The sequence below is a fragment of the Leptonychotes weddellii genome, chromosome 8 (assembly GCF_054177405.1).
Source record: "Leptonychotes weddellii isolate Sample4059 chromosome 8, ASM5417740v2, whole genome shotgun sequence".
Taxonomy (NCBI): domain Eukaryota; kingdom Metazoa; phylum Chordata; class Mammalia; order Carnivora; family Phocidae; genus Leptonychotes; species Leptonychotes weddellii.
The window spans coordinates 125,953,594-125,969,551 of NC_138376.1; the positions used below are offsets into that span (position 1 = coordinate 125,953,594).

Here is a 15,958-nt window from a genome sequence, read left to right on the forward strand (position 1 = left end):
GAACTGCTCACTCCAACCCAAGAGGGCACATTGCCTCCTTACTTAGTAATATTTGGAGTCTTTGATGTTAAGCTAATCTGGATTTAAACTGCAGCTCTGGCTTTTCTCAGTATGTGTCCCTGGCTGTGTATCTTGACTTTTCTTCATCTCACTGCCTTCATCCGGTAAATAAGGACAGTGCAGGTTGTTCTGAGGAATATGTATATCATACATAAGTGAGCCTCTGGCAGAGCAGGAACTCAGCAAATGGTAATTCACGTTATTCTTATTTCATATCACTGTTCATTTATTTTTTTCAAGAGTTTCTATTGACCATACTATGCCTCAGGAGCTATGCTCGGTACTGAGGCTATGACCATGAATATCATAGTGTCTACCCTCAGAAGCTTACAGTTTAATGAGGAAAGAGACAAATATTAAATCACCTACTGTTCAGTGAGATTAGTGCTGAGACTGGGGTTTCTAAAATACGTGGGAGGGCTCCTATAACCCAGCTTTAGGAGCTGCCGGCGAGTGCTTCCAGAGACGCCAATGGTCCCAATTTCTGGAGGAGAGGCAAGGATTTGGTGTAAGGAGGAGGAGAGCCTTCTCAGCAGAGGTGGTGGCATATGTAGGGGCCCTGGCGAGGGGTTCGAGATTTGTGGGCTCTGCAAAGACCTCAGTGTGACCCAAGAGCTGAGTTCACTAGATCCTGCAGTGCAGGCTGAACTTTTAAATAGATGGGTAGTCACTGTTCAGGAACTGATTTTATGCATTTTTGAAAGATTTAATGAAATTGAACAAGGAAGAAATGGGTCTCCATGAAGTGAATAACGAACAATACAGCAATTCTCCAAAGAGAAGGGGGTGGAGCTGGGAAGTCTGGAACGCAGAATTCAGAAAGCCCTGTTTTCTCCACCATGCTTGCAGTTTTAAATATTTGCACGTTCCCCAGACCTAGCCACAATAATATAGCATGAGAACTAGGCCAAACCAAGACTTTTTTTAATGAGGTGGGAGTGACAACCAATAAATAGAAAGCAGAACTAACAGGTTTAAAAGCCATCAGACCAAATCAAAGAGAAGAAAAGGAGAGGAAAATGGTCGTCTGTGGCTAACTTCTGATACAATTCAGTCTCTATTTTATAAACTGGAAATGAGCAGTTTCCCCAAGGACATGATACCCTTTCTTATTCCTAAGACACAATGACTACTTTAAGAAATTATCTCCGCTGCATTTGATTTTTGGTGGAATTTGACTTGGTTATTTGGTCTTATTTGTGGGTTTTGGGGCTTGATCAACAGATACTTATTCACACAAGAGAATATAGCAAAGTTACACTGATAAAATTTTTTGATAACTTTTATACCAGGTGATTAAATTCTGGCCTAATGTGCCAAGACAGGACCTCATAATATACATTATGGCATTTGTTTAGTCCAAGAAAACTCACTCATCCAAGAAGTCCACTGATAGATACTCATTTAATATAATTACTCTATTATGCATAAAATTACGTGTTTAAAGACAGTTAGGCAACCTGCTTTAATCACTGCAGTAAGTTGTAAATGAAATGAAAAAATCCTGGCTGTGACCTTAAAAGCATTCTGAACCCTATCTGCTCTCACTGAATAAAGGCATATTTTCCAGAATGACATCAAAATATTGCAATCATTTATTTGGAAGTAAGAAATCTTAAGAACTTTTAATTAAAAAGTCATGTAGGTTGATCCATATTACACATTATAGATCCATCTAGATGACAACAAATTAATGCTTGTGGAATGTGTTATATACAATCATGGTGGTTTGGGAGCTACTTCTGACTTGCCGTGTCTGCTTTTGCTAGTTAAGATTTTCCATGGAAAAGTTTCTCAACTGACCAGCAGTAAGATTCACTAGTTGTCTTTGACCCCTCCCTACATCTGACCCTTAAGAAGTTCTCTGATGTCACGTACGCACATACGGAGTGAAAGAGAGGGAGGTAAAGAAAAATTATTTGAGCCAAACAACAGAATGATTTTTGAAAATGTCTTCTTCAGGTTAAAAAAAAGGAGAGAGAGAAGAGAAATATAGACAGCAGCAACTATATTTTAATTATCTTGGTATTGCCCACAGTGACTTGATCATAGTAGATGCTCGAAAAATAGTCATTGGATAGATAAATAAATGGATGGAAGAAATGTCTTCCCATTGTGTAAAACAGTTTGGCTGAGTATTTGGGGGAAATTCTGTTTGTTGACAAATAAATAGAGAAGAATATTTCTATAGACAATCAAGAGACTATAAATGGATATTTATTCTTTTGCAGAAGCTTTTTTCTTGTCATCAAACTCTATTTGATTTAATTAGGTAGGCCTACCCAGCAGTGAGTATCAAGTAGTGGAGAAATTTGGCTCCTCTGTAATGAGAAGTCATAACCTGGAGGTCTGACAGCTGGATCCAGCGCTTAAATGTGCTTGATAAGCCTGAGTAATTGTTTTTTTGTGAGACATTTACAAATGGAGAATTTTCATGTCCAACTCTCTGGCTTCTCTTGAGTACTGCAAGGTCTGACAATACTGAGCGTTATGTTCTTGTGTGTCAGTAAATGTCTGCAATCAAGTAACACCTTCCTTGTTTTCTCCATTCCCATGGGTTCCTACAAAGTCCACCATGGTAGTCTAATACCAATTGATGTTAATTATTAACCCTGTTTGCATTATTGTTTTTCTCAAAGTAGAGAAATATTCCTATGCACCCAGATTGACTGGGTGAGCCACATGTTGCCAGAAAAATTAGAGAGAGCAAATTTTTGTGTGAAAGTGAATAATCACCTTGTTGATGGATATACAAATAAAATATGTCTGTGGGGAAAGAACGAGACACCGCCTGACCCTATGATTCACTTTACTTGTATGGTTCCTATAAGCATTTGAATTTTAATTCTTGCTTTCCAAATATCAGTGATAAAAGGAAGAGAAAATTGAGTCTGTTGGCAGTACAAGAATGGAATTAGAAATGATATGCGCTGAAAAAATCTGGGGAAGTAAAAGTAGCAAGAGATGGAGAAAGGAAATATTTCTAATTCAAATCTCACTTTTTTCCTATATTCACTTCTTGCTGAATATTGTTGTTTTGTTTCTTAATTATTTTCTCTCTCTCTTACTCCCATCCTCTTCCCAGAAATTACTTTGTTTATTAACAGCCACAGGTAGAATGGACTCATAAGGAAATGAAGTCTAACACCAACTACAGCAACAATGACAACAAAAGCTATTATTTATTGTCCTTCTTTTCTCTGCTTGCCACTAGATTAGGTGTTTTATTTTTTATTTTATTTTTTTTTAAGATTTATTTATTTATTTTAGAAAGAGAGCACAGGGGGTAGGGGGAGGAGCAGAGGGAGAGAGAGTCTCAGGTAGACTCTGCGCTGAGCATGGAACCCAACGGGTATTGATATCACAACCCCAAGATCATGACCTGAGCTGAAACCAAGAGTGGGACACTTACCTGACTGTGCCACCCAGACGCTCCTAGATTAGGTGCTTTAAATAAATTAGCCCTAATCATCACAACATTTATTTAAGGTAACATTGCCAACCCCATTTTTACATATGCTGGGACTGAACCTTAGAATGGTTAGGTAATTTCCCCAGCTAATAAAAGCAGACCAAGATTCAAATTAGGTTCACATGACTGCGTTATGCGTGCTCTTTCCACTTGGACTTACTTAATAGTCAGCTAACCATTCCAACTGGATCATTAACTCATGTTTAAAAAAATAATAACCCTATCAGCATGTTTCAGAGTTCATTGATTCTGAAGTATAACTTAGAAAAAATTCTCTTATTATAATTTAAGCCATGGTTGGTCTTTACTTTTCAAACTAACACATGAAAAGATTTTAAAATTTCAGAGCTTTTGTTGTGTACTTTTCTGATACATATGTAACATTATATACAAAGTATATTAGTTATGATATATAGCGTTGATAAAATTCTAATGTATATGTTTGTACTTTCATATCTATGCAAATTCCATTTGTGTATGGAATTTAAATTCTTTCCTAACAAACGTATTTATTTGTTCATTTGTTCATTCATTTAGAGTAGTAGTATACAGACAAAAGCCCAGGCTGTCAGTCAACCCAGCATACAAGATCTGGCTCTACCATTTACTACTGTAAGACCTTGTTCAAGTTACTTCACTCTCTGTATTTTAGGTTTTTGGTTTTGGGGGTTTTTTTATTTTAAAATAGGACTAACAATGCTGGCTTTATTTGAAAAATAAACTGATATGCAGTTTATCTGTTTCTCCTTGACTGTGCTGTAATAGTTTTCCTCTTTTAAGAAATATGTCCATTTCATCCACATTGTCATTTTTATTGGCATAAAGTTCCTCCATAATGTTCTCTTATTATATTATTAACATAACGAAGTATTACAGAATATTACAGAAGACTACAGAGTAACAATGAGGAATCAGCAGTGGTATCACCACTCTCATTCCCCTAAGTGGTCATTTGTGTCTTCTCTCTTTTTTAGTGATCTTTATGTCAAAGGCTTATTGATAGTACTGATCTTCTCAAAGAGTCGTCTTTAGGTTTCACTGATTTTCTCCATTACTTTTGTTTTCTATTTCATTAATTTCCACTCAAGTATTTCTTTTCTTTTTCTGTTCTTTTTTTGTGATTATAGTTGACACACAATGTTACATTAGTTTCAGGTGTACATAGTGATTCAACTTCTCCAAGCATTATGTTCTGCTCACCCTAAGTAAAGCTACCATGTGTCATCACGCAGCACTATTACAGTTATCATTGACTGTGCTCCCTATTCTGTGCCTTTTATTCTTGTGACTCATTCATTCCATAACTTACAGTTTGTATTTCCCACTCCCCTTCAACTATTTTGTCCATCCTCCTACCCCCTTCCCACTGGCAACCATCAGTTTGTTCTCTATATTTATGGGTCTGATTCTGCTATTTGTTTGTTTATTCAATTGTTTTGTGTTTTTAGATTTCACATATGAGCAAAATCATGTAGTATTTGTCTTTCTCAGTCTGACTTATTCCTCTCAACATAATGCCTTCAAAGTCCATCCATGTTGTCACAATGGCAAATCTCATCCCTTTTTATGGCTAATATTCCATTATATCTATATCTACATACCACATCTTTAGCCATTTATGCATTGATGGACACTTAGGTTGCTTCCAAATCTTGGCTATTGTAAATAATGCTGCAATAAACATACAGGTGCATGTATCTTTTCAGATTAGTGTTTTCATTTTCTTTGGATAAATACCCAGTAGTGGAGTTATTGGATCATATGGTATTTCTGTTTTTAATTTTTTAGGAACCTACATACTGTTTTCTAAAGTGGCTGTATCAATTTAATTCCCACCAACAGTGCATGAGGGTTCCTTTTTTTCTCCACATCCTTACCAACACTTGTTATTTCTTGTCTTTTATATTTTAGTAATTCTGACAAGTGTAAGGTGATATCTTATTGCGGTTTTGATTTGTTCTAACAAAATAGCAACAGCATTTTTCACAGAACTGGAACAAATGATACTAAAATTTATATGGAACCACAAAGACCTCAGATAGCCAAAGCAATCTTGAGAAAAAAAGAACAAAGCTGGAGGTATCACAGTTCCAGATTTTAAGATATGCTACAAAGCTATAGTAATCAAAACAGTATGATATCTGTACGAAAATAGACACATAGATCAGTGGAACAGAATACAGAGTTCAGAATTAAACCATGCTTATCTAGTCAGTTTAAGAAAAAGGAGGCAAGGGGGCTCCTGGGTGGCTCATTCGTTAAGCATCTGCCTTCGGCTCAGGTCATGATCCCGGGGTCCTGGGATCGAGCCCCGCATTGGGTTCCCTGCTCAGCAGGGAGCCTGCTTCTACCTCTCCCGCACCCCCTGCTTGTGTTCCCTCTCTTGCTGTGTCTCTTTCTGTCAAATAAATAAAATCTTCAAAAAAAAAAAAAGAAATGAAAAAGGAGGCAAGAATATAAAATGGGGAAAAGAGAGTCTCTTCAATAAATGGTGCTGGGAAAACTGGACAGCAACATGCAAAGAATGAAACTGGACCACTTTTTTTTTTATAAAGATTTTATTTATTTGACAGAGAGAGATACAGCAAGAGAGGGAACACAAGCAGGGGAAGCGGGAGAGGGAGAAGCAGGCTTCCCGCTGAGCAGGGAGCCCCATGCGGGGCTCGATCTCAGGACCCCAGGATCATGACCTGAGTTGAAGGCAGATGCTTAATGACTGAGCCACCCAGGTGCCCTGAAACTGGACCACTTTCTAACACCATACACAAAAATAAACTCAAAATGGATTAAATACCTAAATGTGAAACCTGAAACCATAAAAATCCTAGAAGAGAACACAGGCAGTAATTTCTCTGACATCAACCATAGCAACCTATTTCTAGATATGTCTCCTAAAACAAGGGAAATAAAAACAAAAATAAACTATTGTGACTGCATCAAAACAAAAAGGTTTTGCACAGTGAAGGAAATCATCAACAAAACAAAAAGCCAATCTACTGAATGGGAGAAAATATTTGCAAATGATATATCTAATAAGGGGTTAATATCCAAAATATATAAAGAACTTACACAACTCATTACCAAACAAACAAACAAACAAACAAAAAAACAAGCCAGTTAAAAAATGGGTAGGGTACCTAAATAGACATTTTTCCGAAGAAGAGATACAAATGGCCAACAGACAGGGGCGCCTGGGTGGCTCAGATGGTTAAGCATCTGCCTTCAGCTCAGGTCATGGTCCCAGGGTCCTGGGATCGAGTCCCACATCGGGCTCCCTGCTCCTTGGGAGTCTGCTTCTCTCTCTCTCTCTCTCTCTCTCTCTGTCTCTCATGAATAAATAAATAAAATCTTAAAAAAAAAAAACAAATGGCCAACAGACAGAGGAAAGGATGTTCAACATCACTAGTCCTCGAGGAAATGCATATCCACTCACATATTTCTTATTTCCTTTGTTTTTTCTACTGTGGTTCATATTTTCTATTTTTTTTCTAATTTCTTAAGGTAGAAGCTGAGTTCATTGACTTGAGATAGTTCTTTTTTTTTCTAATAGGGATTTTATTGCTATAAATTTCTTTCTAAGTACTATTTTAGTTGCATCTCACAAACCTTGATATAGTTTATTTTCATTCAGTTGAAATACTTCAACATTATTCTTATGATTTGTTCTTTAACACATGAGTTTTGTTTAATTTCCAACTATTTGAGGATGTTTCCAGATGTTTTCCTGTTACTAATTTCTAATTTAATTTCATATAGTTAGATAGCATTTTTTATATGACTTGAATTCTTGTAAATTTACTGAGACTTGTTTTATGACCCAGAATATGGTCTATTTTGGTAAATGTTCTGTATGCACATTAAAAAATGTGCATGTTACCATTTTGGCTGTAGTTCTCTATAAATGTCAATTAGATTGGTTGATAATGTCATATCAATTGACTGATAATATTATCTAGTTTTCTATATCTTTACTGATTTTTTTGGTCTACTTGTTCTGTAAGTTATTGAGAAAATGGTATTGAAATCTGTCATTGATGAGGAGCCTGGCCACAGGGGAAGTCTTCTTTGTGTGTGTTTCCTGTAGCTTGCAATGGGGGTTGGGGGGGTGGGGAGTCACCAGGTCCCATGTGATAAAGCAGGCAAGGGTGTGTGCGTCACCCAAGGAGTAGGAACGAGTGGCCCTACATTCCAAAGTTGATCTACATCACATCCACTTTTGCGAACATCTTTCAGTGTGGTTTGAGAATGTTCTTTTAATAAGCATCTTTGCTTTGTCAAAAAAAAACAAAAAAAACCCAAACCAAAACAAAACAAAACAAAACACGAACAAAAATATAACCATAGTTATGGCTTCCTCTAATATTTCCTACAGTTCTATCAGCTTTTGCTTCGTGTATGTTGAAACTCTGTTATTGGGTGCATAAATGTTTAGAATTCTTATATCATCTTGATAACTGAACCCCTTTATCAGTATGAAATAAACATCTTTATCCCTGGTAGATATCGGTGCTCTAAATGCTACTTTGTTGATGTTAATATAGCCTTTTTACTTTTAATTTACTGTGTCTTATATTTAAAGTATGTTTTTTGGAGGCTGCATATAATTTTTTAACTTTTTTATTCTAATTACAGTATAGTTAACATACAATGTTATATTAGTTTCAGGTGTACAATATAGTGATTCAGCAGTTCCAAACATTACTCAGTGCTCATCAGGATATGTGTATTCTTAACTCCCTTCACTTATTTCACCCATCCTCCCACCAATCTCCCCTCTGGTAACCCCTCTGGTAACCATAATTAAGAGTCTGTTTCTTGGTTTGTCTCTCTCTCTCTCTTTTTTCCCCTTTGTTTGTTTTATTTCTTAAATTCCACATATGAGTGAAATCATATGGTATTTGTCTTTCTCTAACTGATTTATTTCACATAGTATAAGTGGCAAGATTTCATTCCTTTTTATGGCTGAATAATATTCCATTATAGAAATACTATAGAAATATGCCACATCTTCCTTATCCATTCTTCAGTTGATGGACACTTGGGTTTCTTCCATAGACTGGCTATTGTAAAGAGTGCTACAATGAACATATGGAGGCATGTATCCCCTTGAATTCATGTTTTTGTATTTTGGGGCTAAATAACCAGTAGTGTGATTACTGGATTGTAGGGTAGTTCTAGCGGGAGAGGGAGAAGCAGACTCCCTGCTGACCAGGGAGCCCGATGCGGGACTCGATCTGGGGACTCCAGGATCATGACCTGAGCCTAAGGCAGTCGTTTAACCAACTGAGCCACCCAGGTGCCCTTTATCATTAGTTTTAAACAATTTGATTATGATGTGACGTTTCTTGTGCTTGAGGTTTATTGAGCTTCTTGGATCTGTTGGGTTATAATTTTCAACAGATTTGGAAAATTTCAGCCATTATTTCTTCTTCTGCCCCCCCTTTCCTCTCTGTCTTCGGAGACTCCACTTATACTTGTATTAAGCTATTTGAAGTTGTCCCATAGCTCACTGATGCTCATTTTTTTCTGTCCTTTTTTTATTAGGAAACTTTCTGTTGCTATGTCTTGAAGTACATCAGTCTTTTTTTCTGCAGTGTCTAATCTGCCATTAATTGCTTCCACTATCTTTTTCATCTCAGAAATGCTGTTTTTCAGCTCTGAAGTTCTAATTTTTTTTTAAATATCTTCCACATCTCTACTTAAGATGTCCAGTCTTTCTTATAGGTTCCTGGGCATATGAGATACAGTATAATAACTACTTTAATATCCCTGTCTACTAATTCTGTTATCTGTGTCATTTCTGAGTCAGTTTCAATTGATTGGTTTTACTTTTCATCATGCATCTTAGTTTCCTGTTTATTTGTATATCTGTTATGCAAAAACATTGTGAATTTAACTTGCTGGGTAGTAGGCACTTTTGGGTTCCTATAAATGTATTGTAGCTTTGTTCTGGAACACAGAAAGCAGTTTGGTCCCTTCAGGTCTTGCTTTTATGCTTTGTTAGGTAGAACCAAGGCAGCATTTCCTGAGGGCTAATTTTACCCCACTATTGAGCCTTCTGAGTACTCCACTGAGTGACCCATGATTTATGAGGTTTTCCATTTGGGCTGGTGGCAACAGGCAATATTCCCTGCTATGAGTGCTCCAGGCATGTGCTCACTAAGGCTCTCAGATGCTTCTTTCTCCAGGCCCAGGTAGTTTCCTCACACTCACAAAGTGACCAGAATTCAGCTGAATACACTGGAGGACCAGCTGCAGACCTCCAGAGCTCTCCTTCTTGTAGGTCTCTTGTCACTGGTCCTCTGTCCCTGGAACCGCAGCTGCCCTGGGCTCCCTGGATTCCCTCTGTCTCCTCACCTCAGGGAGAACACTGGGCTTCTCCTCTTTGCTCCACTGACTGCAGACTTCCTTCAGCCATTGAGTGGGGGGCAATCACAAGTCTTATCTCATTCATTTTCTGTCTCTTGGGGATCAGTGTCCTTCATTACCCAATGTCCAATGTCTTGAGAACCATTGTTTCATGTATTTTCATATGTATTTCATTTTTTATATATTTTATTTTTTCATATATTTTTTAGTTGTTTCAGGTATGAGGGTTAATCAGATCCCTCTTTCCCCATCTTGGTCAGACCTGGAAGTTGCTGAGCTCCAGACTGAACCAGAATTTCCTGTGGGCACTTCCCAGTTCACCAAGCTCAAACAGAAAGCAGCCGTCTCACTGGGCAGCCAGGAATCTTGGTCCCAAGTCACAGAAGAGCAGCATCCAGCAGTGCAAGTTTAGCTGGGGTATCACGGCTAAACTGGTTGTTTTTTAAATCCCCTCTCTCAAAGCTTCCTAAGTCTAAACTCTCCGACTCACCTGGGCAAACTTTATTGTTTTTGTTCTGAGTTTACAACCTCCAGAGGCATGTCAGAGAAAATAAGGGGACTTGGCCAAAATTTAATCCCTTGTGCTTCACTCAGTGATCCTTTTTCCATGTAGGTCCTCAGGTTTTCCATAGCTTCCCTCCAACACACACACACACACACACACACACACACTCATGCACAATGATTGTGCTAGGTTCTTCAAAGATGGGTCACCACAGTACTTCTGTGAGATTCTTTCTCAGCACTTCTTTTCTATCCATATCTCTTCTGAAATAAAAGCCAACATAACAACATTTCTACAGCAAAATCACAGCCTATTGACTCTGAATCTCAACCACCAGCCTTTCATTCAAATCCACATATGATCTTGTGACTAGTTTTAGTTTGCAGGTTCTATATACCACTCAGTGAAAAGAGGGTCATTTGTATATCATTTCACATATAGATCTCTTCCTTCTTCCACATGGACCAGTTCACAGAATAACAGGTGGACAAAAGATAGTTTGTTTCCCATTTTAACTAAATTTGGCTAAAGTTTAATCAAGCCCAAGTCTAAAGGTTTCCTAGGAGACACTGAGACCCATTTGTGCTGTCTGAGTGGTGGCCTAGCACCTCACACAATCAGGGGGTCATACATCCCTTCCCTACCCTAAGAAAGAGGTCTGGGTTGGGAAACGTAAAACAGGCTCCTCACCTTCTAAACATCCATATGAGTCATGTCCAGAGGATTCCTGTTAACACCGGCTATGAGGGACGCATGGAACTACTTGAACTTCAAATTAGCTTTAGCTTTTTTATTTAACTAGTTGTTCAGCCTTGAGCAAAGCACGTTACCTGGGCTTGTTTCTGTTTCTTTATCTGTTAGTAAAGAAAAGGCCATGACAATTTGATTTCCAAGAATCTTTGCAGCTCCAGAAGTCTTTGATTGCTTATTTTTGTATAGATATGGGACAAAATAACTATGAGAGAGGGTAGAATCCTGTGTTTCATTCAGTAAATTCTATGAAGCAGACTAAAAAGTATGTGGACAGACCTATTTAGCGTGCCCACGTGACAAAAAAATCTAAGTCATTAACATAGTTCTTCACATATTATCGAGGCTCATTCATTTAGTAAACATTTCGTTCTTTGAGATATTTGTATCATGTGACCGTAAATAAGAAATTAGTAGCACTCTGTGAGCCGCAGCCTTTCGAGGGAGCGGTTGTGTGTTCACCATCTTAGGAAGATGTTCTCGTCCGTGGCACATCTGGCGCGGGCGAACCCCTTCAATGCGCCCCACCTGCAGCTGGTACACGATGGCCTCACGGGCCCCCGCAGCAGCCCCGCGGGGCCCCCGGGGCAGCCCCGCCGTTCCCACAATCTGGCACCAGCCGCTGTGGAGGAGGACAGCTGCGAATGTGGCTCCATGGAGTTTTATGCGCTGTGTGGCTTTGGTGGGGTCTTAAGTTGTGGTCTGACACACACTGCTGTCATTCCTCTGGATTTAGTGAAATGCCGTATGCAGGTGGACCCCAGAAGTACAAGGGCAAATTTAATGGATTCTCAGTTACACTTAAAGAGGATGGTGTTCGTAGTTTGGCTAAAGGATGGGCTCTGACTTTCACTGGCTACTCTATGCAGGGGCCCTGCAAGTTTGGCTTTTACGAAGTTTTCAAAGTCTTGTATAGCAACATGCTTGGGGAGGAGAATGCCTGTCTCTGACGCACATCACTATATTTGGCTGCTTCTGCCAGTGCTGCGTTCTTTGCTGACATTGCCCTGGCTCCTATGGAAGCTGCTAAGGTTTGAATTCAAACGCAACCAGGTTATGCCAACACTTTGAGGGATGCAGCTCCCAAAATGTATAAGGAAGAAGGCTTGAAAGCATTCTACAAGGGAGTTGCCCCTCTCTGGATGAGACAGATACCATACACCATGATGAAATTTGCCTGCTTTGAGCGTACTGTGGAAGCATTGTACAAGTTTGTGGTTCCTAAGCCCCAAAGTGAATGTTCAAAGGCAGAGCAACTGGTAACATTTGTGGCAGGTTACATAGCTGGAGTCTTCTGTGCAATTGTTTCTCACCCTGCTGATTCCGTGGTATCTGTGTTGAATAAGGCGAAAGGTAGCAGTGCTTCTCAAGTTCTTCAGAGACTTGGATTTAAAGGTGTATGGAAGGGACTCTTTGCCCGTATCATCATGATTGGCACTCTGACTGCACTACAGTGGTTCATCTACGACTCTGTGAAGGTCTACTTCAGGCTCCCTCGCCCTCCTCCACCTGAAATGCCAGAGTCTCTGAAGAAGAAGCTTGGGTTAACTCAGTAGAATGATCAAAGCAAATGTGGACTGAATCTGCTTGTTGATCAGTGTTGAGGAAAGTGCAAGAGGAACTTTTATATATTTGACAGTGTAGGAAATTGTCTATTCCTGGTATAATTACTATAGTCTCTTGCCTAAGGCGAGGGTTTTAAACCCACGGTTGAAATAAACCCAACTATTCATGAAAAAAAAAAAAAGAAATTAATGGCGGAGATAGGAATAAAGTGTAAGATATTTCCAAGTCCTTTGTCCTGTATGAATCTCTCATTTTATATATTATTCTATAAAATAAAATTATGCCATATTAAAAGAAAATGAACTCAGCATTGAAAAGGTAAAACTTTCCATGACTGAAATTTATCTCATTAGGATCTCAAATTTAATATTGCATTAATGTGGCTCATTACATTTAATGATTTCAATAAAAATAAAGACAGTAGTCCTCAAAATTTGCTTAGATCTTCTTCCTGTGGTCTTTAGAAAAAAACTTGCTTTTCGGTGTGGATCTCCTCCAGAATTTTTAATCTAAGCATGATTTCTTTGATAATCCAAATTATGAAAATTATTAGCACAGCTAGCCACTTGTTTCCTTCAGACAATGAACAGTGCACTAATTAACTATGCTGTGGCACATTCTGTCAATGATTAACCAACTGTGATGGAGTTATTTACACCTCTGGAAGCTATGCAGAATTTTACACATTTGAAGCTGGGGCTAAATCATCCCTGGCAATAGAATTTCAAACTTACACTTAAAAAGCTGCTGAAAAACTTTAAGTGTAAGTTTTATTATTGTTATAAAATTATATTTTTATGAGATTTGTGTTTTCATTTGTTAATGGATTATCATTTTAAAAAAGAGAAAGTTGTGTTCAGTGAGTAGAAAGAATTGAAAGTTATAAATTCTTTGTTTTCAGTAATTTGAAACATACTAATATTTAAGTAAAATGAGATCCTCCTATATTTAGGCATTTATATATTTGTGTTATTTACATAGCTGGGCTTCTGTTAGTAGAAAACACAGAAATGTTCATATTCAAAACAAAAAATGATACTAAACTTTGTAGTCTTAGTAGTTTGGGATTCAAGGTCATTTTGAAGATGTTAGATTTCAATAGCATTTTGTCTAGTAAAAAATTTTTTTTTGATTCCTTCACAAATATGCCATAAAACAGAGCTTGTATGTTAAATTTAAAAACCAGAGGATTGCCATGTGATCCACTACACCAAATCTATTTTGCCATACTGATGATACTGAACTGTTACTTGCTTTTTGCAGAGATAATAAAGCAAAATACTAGATTCTGATTTATCTAGTGTTTTACTAAAGCAAAATCCATTATTTGTTGTTTTGTTTTTTGTGTCATTCCCTCAGAAGCAGCAGCAAGAAATGAAGAGTTCATGCTGACGATTTTATTAGCATGCTTACATGTAGATGATCCTTCCTGTGACAAGTCTGGAGGAAAACAGATGTAAACGCACCCCCCCATGTTTGATCCCCTCACCCATTAGTGCAGACCCTCCACAAAACCTGTCCTTCCCAACCAGCCTCATGCAACCACTATTCTTCTGTAGCCCGAGCACATATTTTTGGTGTCTTTATTTAGACAAGCAATCATATCTTCTGCCTCGTGACATCCTTTCAATCTTCGTTAGATGAGTCTTTTTGCGCTACTTTTCTCTGTTTGTCTCATCTTTAAAGTTTAGATCTCTGAGTTCTTTATAAATAGCATTGTCCTCCTCCTCAGAATTCTGAATAAATTGTGAATTCCTTCAGCCAACAATAAGCCCCCACGATGTCTCAGGCACTGTTCTAGGCAGGAGGACCACCCAATAATGATAGGGATGTAACAGCTTACTCTCCTGGAGCTTACATTCTAACTGAATGAGATAAACAATAACATCAGTAAGTAAGTCACAGAGTTTGGAGGTGATTGCCATCGGAGGACAAAGTGGAGCTGTGTGAGAGGGATCAGACGTGCAGTAGACACAGCCAGTGTGGAGTCGAGCGACTAAGCTGCAGTGATCTTGGGAGGAGTCTGCCCAGCAGGATGCACAGCCTAGGGGAGGAGAGGAAACTACACGCACCCTGTCAGGTGAAAAATGGAGAAGCTGTGCCGGATGTGAGCAGATTATTGGTCCCAAATTTACCAATCAGGGAGATTACTTCCCCCACTCCTAAGGATGAGTGGGCAAGGGGAGGAGGAAGGCAAGAAAGGGTCAGGGAAGGGACACTTCCTATCATGTGGAAGAAATACAAGAGTGGGGACATTCTCCTCCCTGCACTATTTTTTCTGTTTTTATTTTTTAAATTTTAAAATTTTTTTTTATTTTTAATTAACATAAAATGTATCATTAGTTTCAGGTCTATGATAGTCTTATATAATACCCAGTGCTTATTATATCACATACCCTCCCCAAAGTCCATCACCCAGTTACCCCATCCCTCTACCTCCCCTCCCCTCCAGCAAACCTCAGTTTATTTCCTAAGATTAAGCATCTCTTGTGGTTTGTCTCCCTCTCTGGTTTCATCTTGTTTCATTTTTTCCTCTCTTCCCATATGATCCTCTGCCTTGTTTCTTAAGTTCCACATTTCAGTGAGATCATATGTTAATTGTCTTTCTCTGACTGACTTATTTCACTTAGCATAATACCCTCTAGTTCCATCCATGCCTTTGCAAATGGCAAGATCTCATTCCTTTTGATGGCTGCATAATATTCCATTGTGTATATACACCACGTCTTCTTCATCTATTCATCTGTCGATGGACATCTGGGCTCTTTCCATAGTTTGGCTCTTTTGGACATTTGGCTGCTATAAATATTGGGGTGCGGGTGTCTCCTCAGGTCACTACATTTGTATCTTTGGGGTAAATACCCAGTAGTGCAATTGCTGGGTCGTAGGGTAGCTCTATTTTCAACTTTTTGAGGAACCTCCATACTGTTTTCCAGAGTGGCTGCACCAGCTTGCATTCCCACCAACAGTGTAGGAGGGTTCCCCTTTCTCTGCATCCTCACCAATGTCTGTCATTTTCCTGACTTGTTAATTTTAGCCATAAAATTGACCGGTGTGAGGTGGTATCTCATTGTAGTTTTGATTTGTATTTCCCTGATGCCGAGTGATGTTGAGCACTTTTTCATGTGTCTGTTGGCCATTTGGATGTCTTCTTTGCAGAAATGTTGCCCATCAGGTTTAAACACCAGCCTATGATTAATCAGAGGTGTGGCCCCTGCCCTGGGGAGGGGCTCAGC

The 15,958-nt window shown here is 38.6% G+C and overlaps 1 protein-coding gene and 1 pseudogene across 1 annotated transcript in view; both read left to right on the forward strand.

The window, feature by feature from the left end:
• The window catches only part of PACRG (parkin coregulated), a 275,343-nt gene that overhangs the window by 211,817 nt on the left and 47,568 nt on the right, over nt 1-15,958 (forward strand). The gene's annotated exons all lie outside the window — the stretch shown is intronic.
• Nucleotides 11,616-12,907, forward strand: LOC102725592 (solute carrier family 25 member 3 pseudogene; annotated as a pseudogene).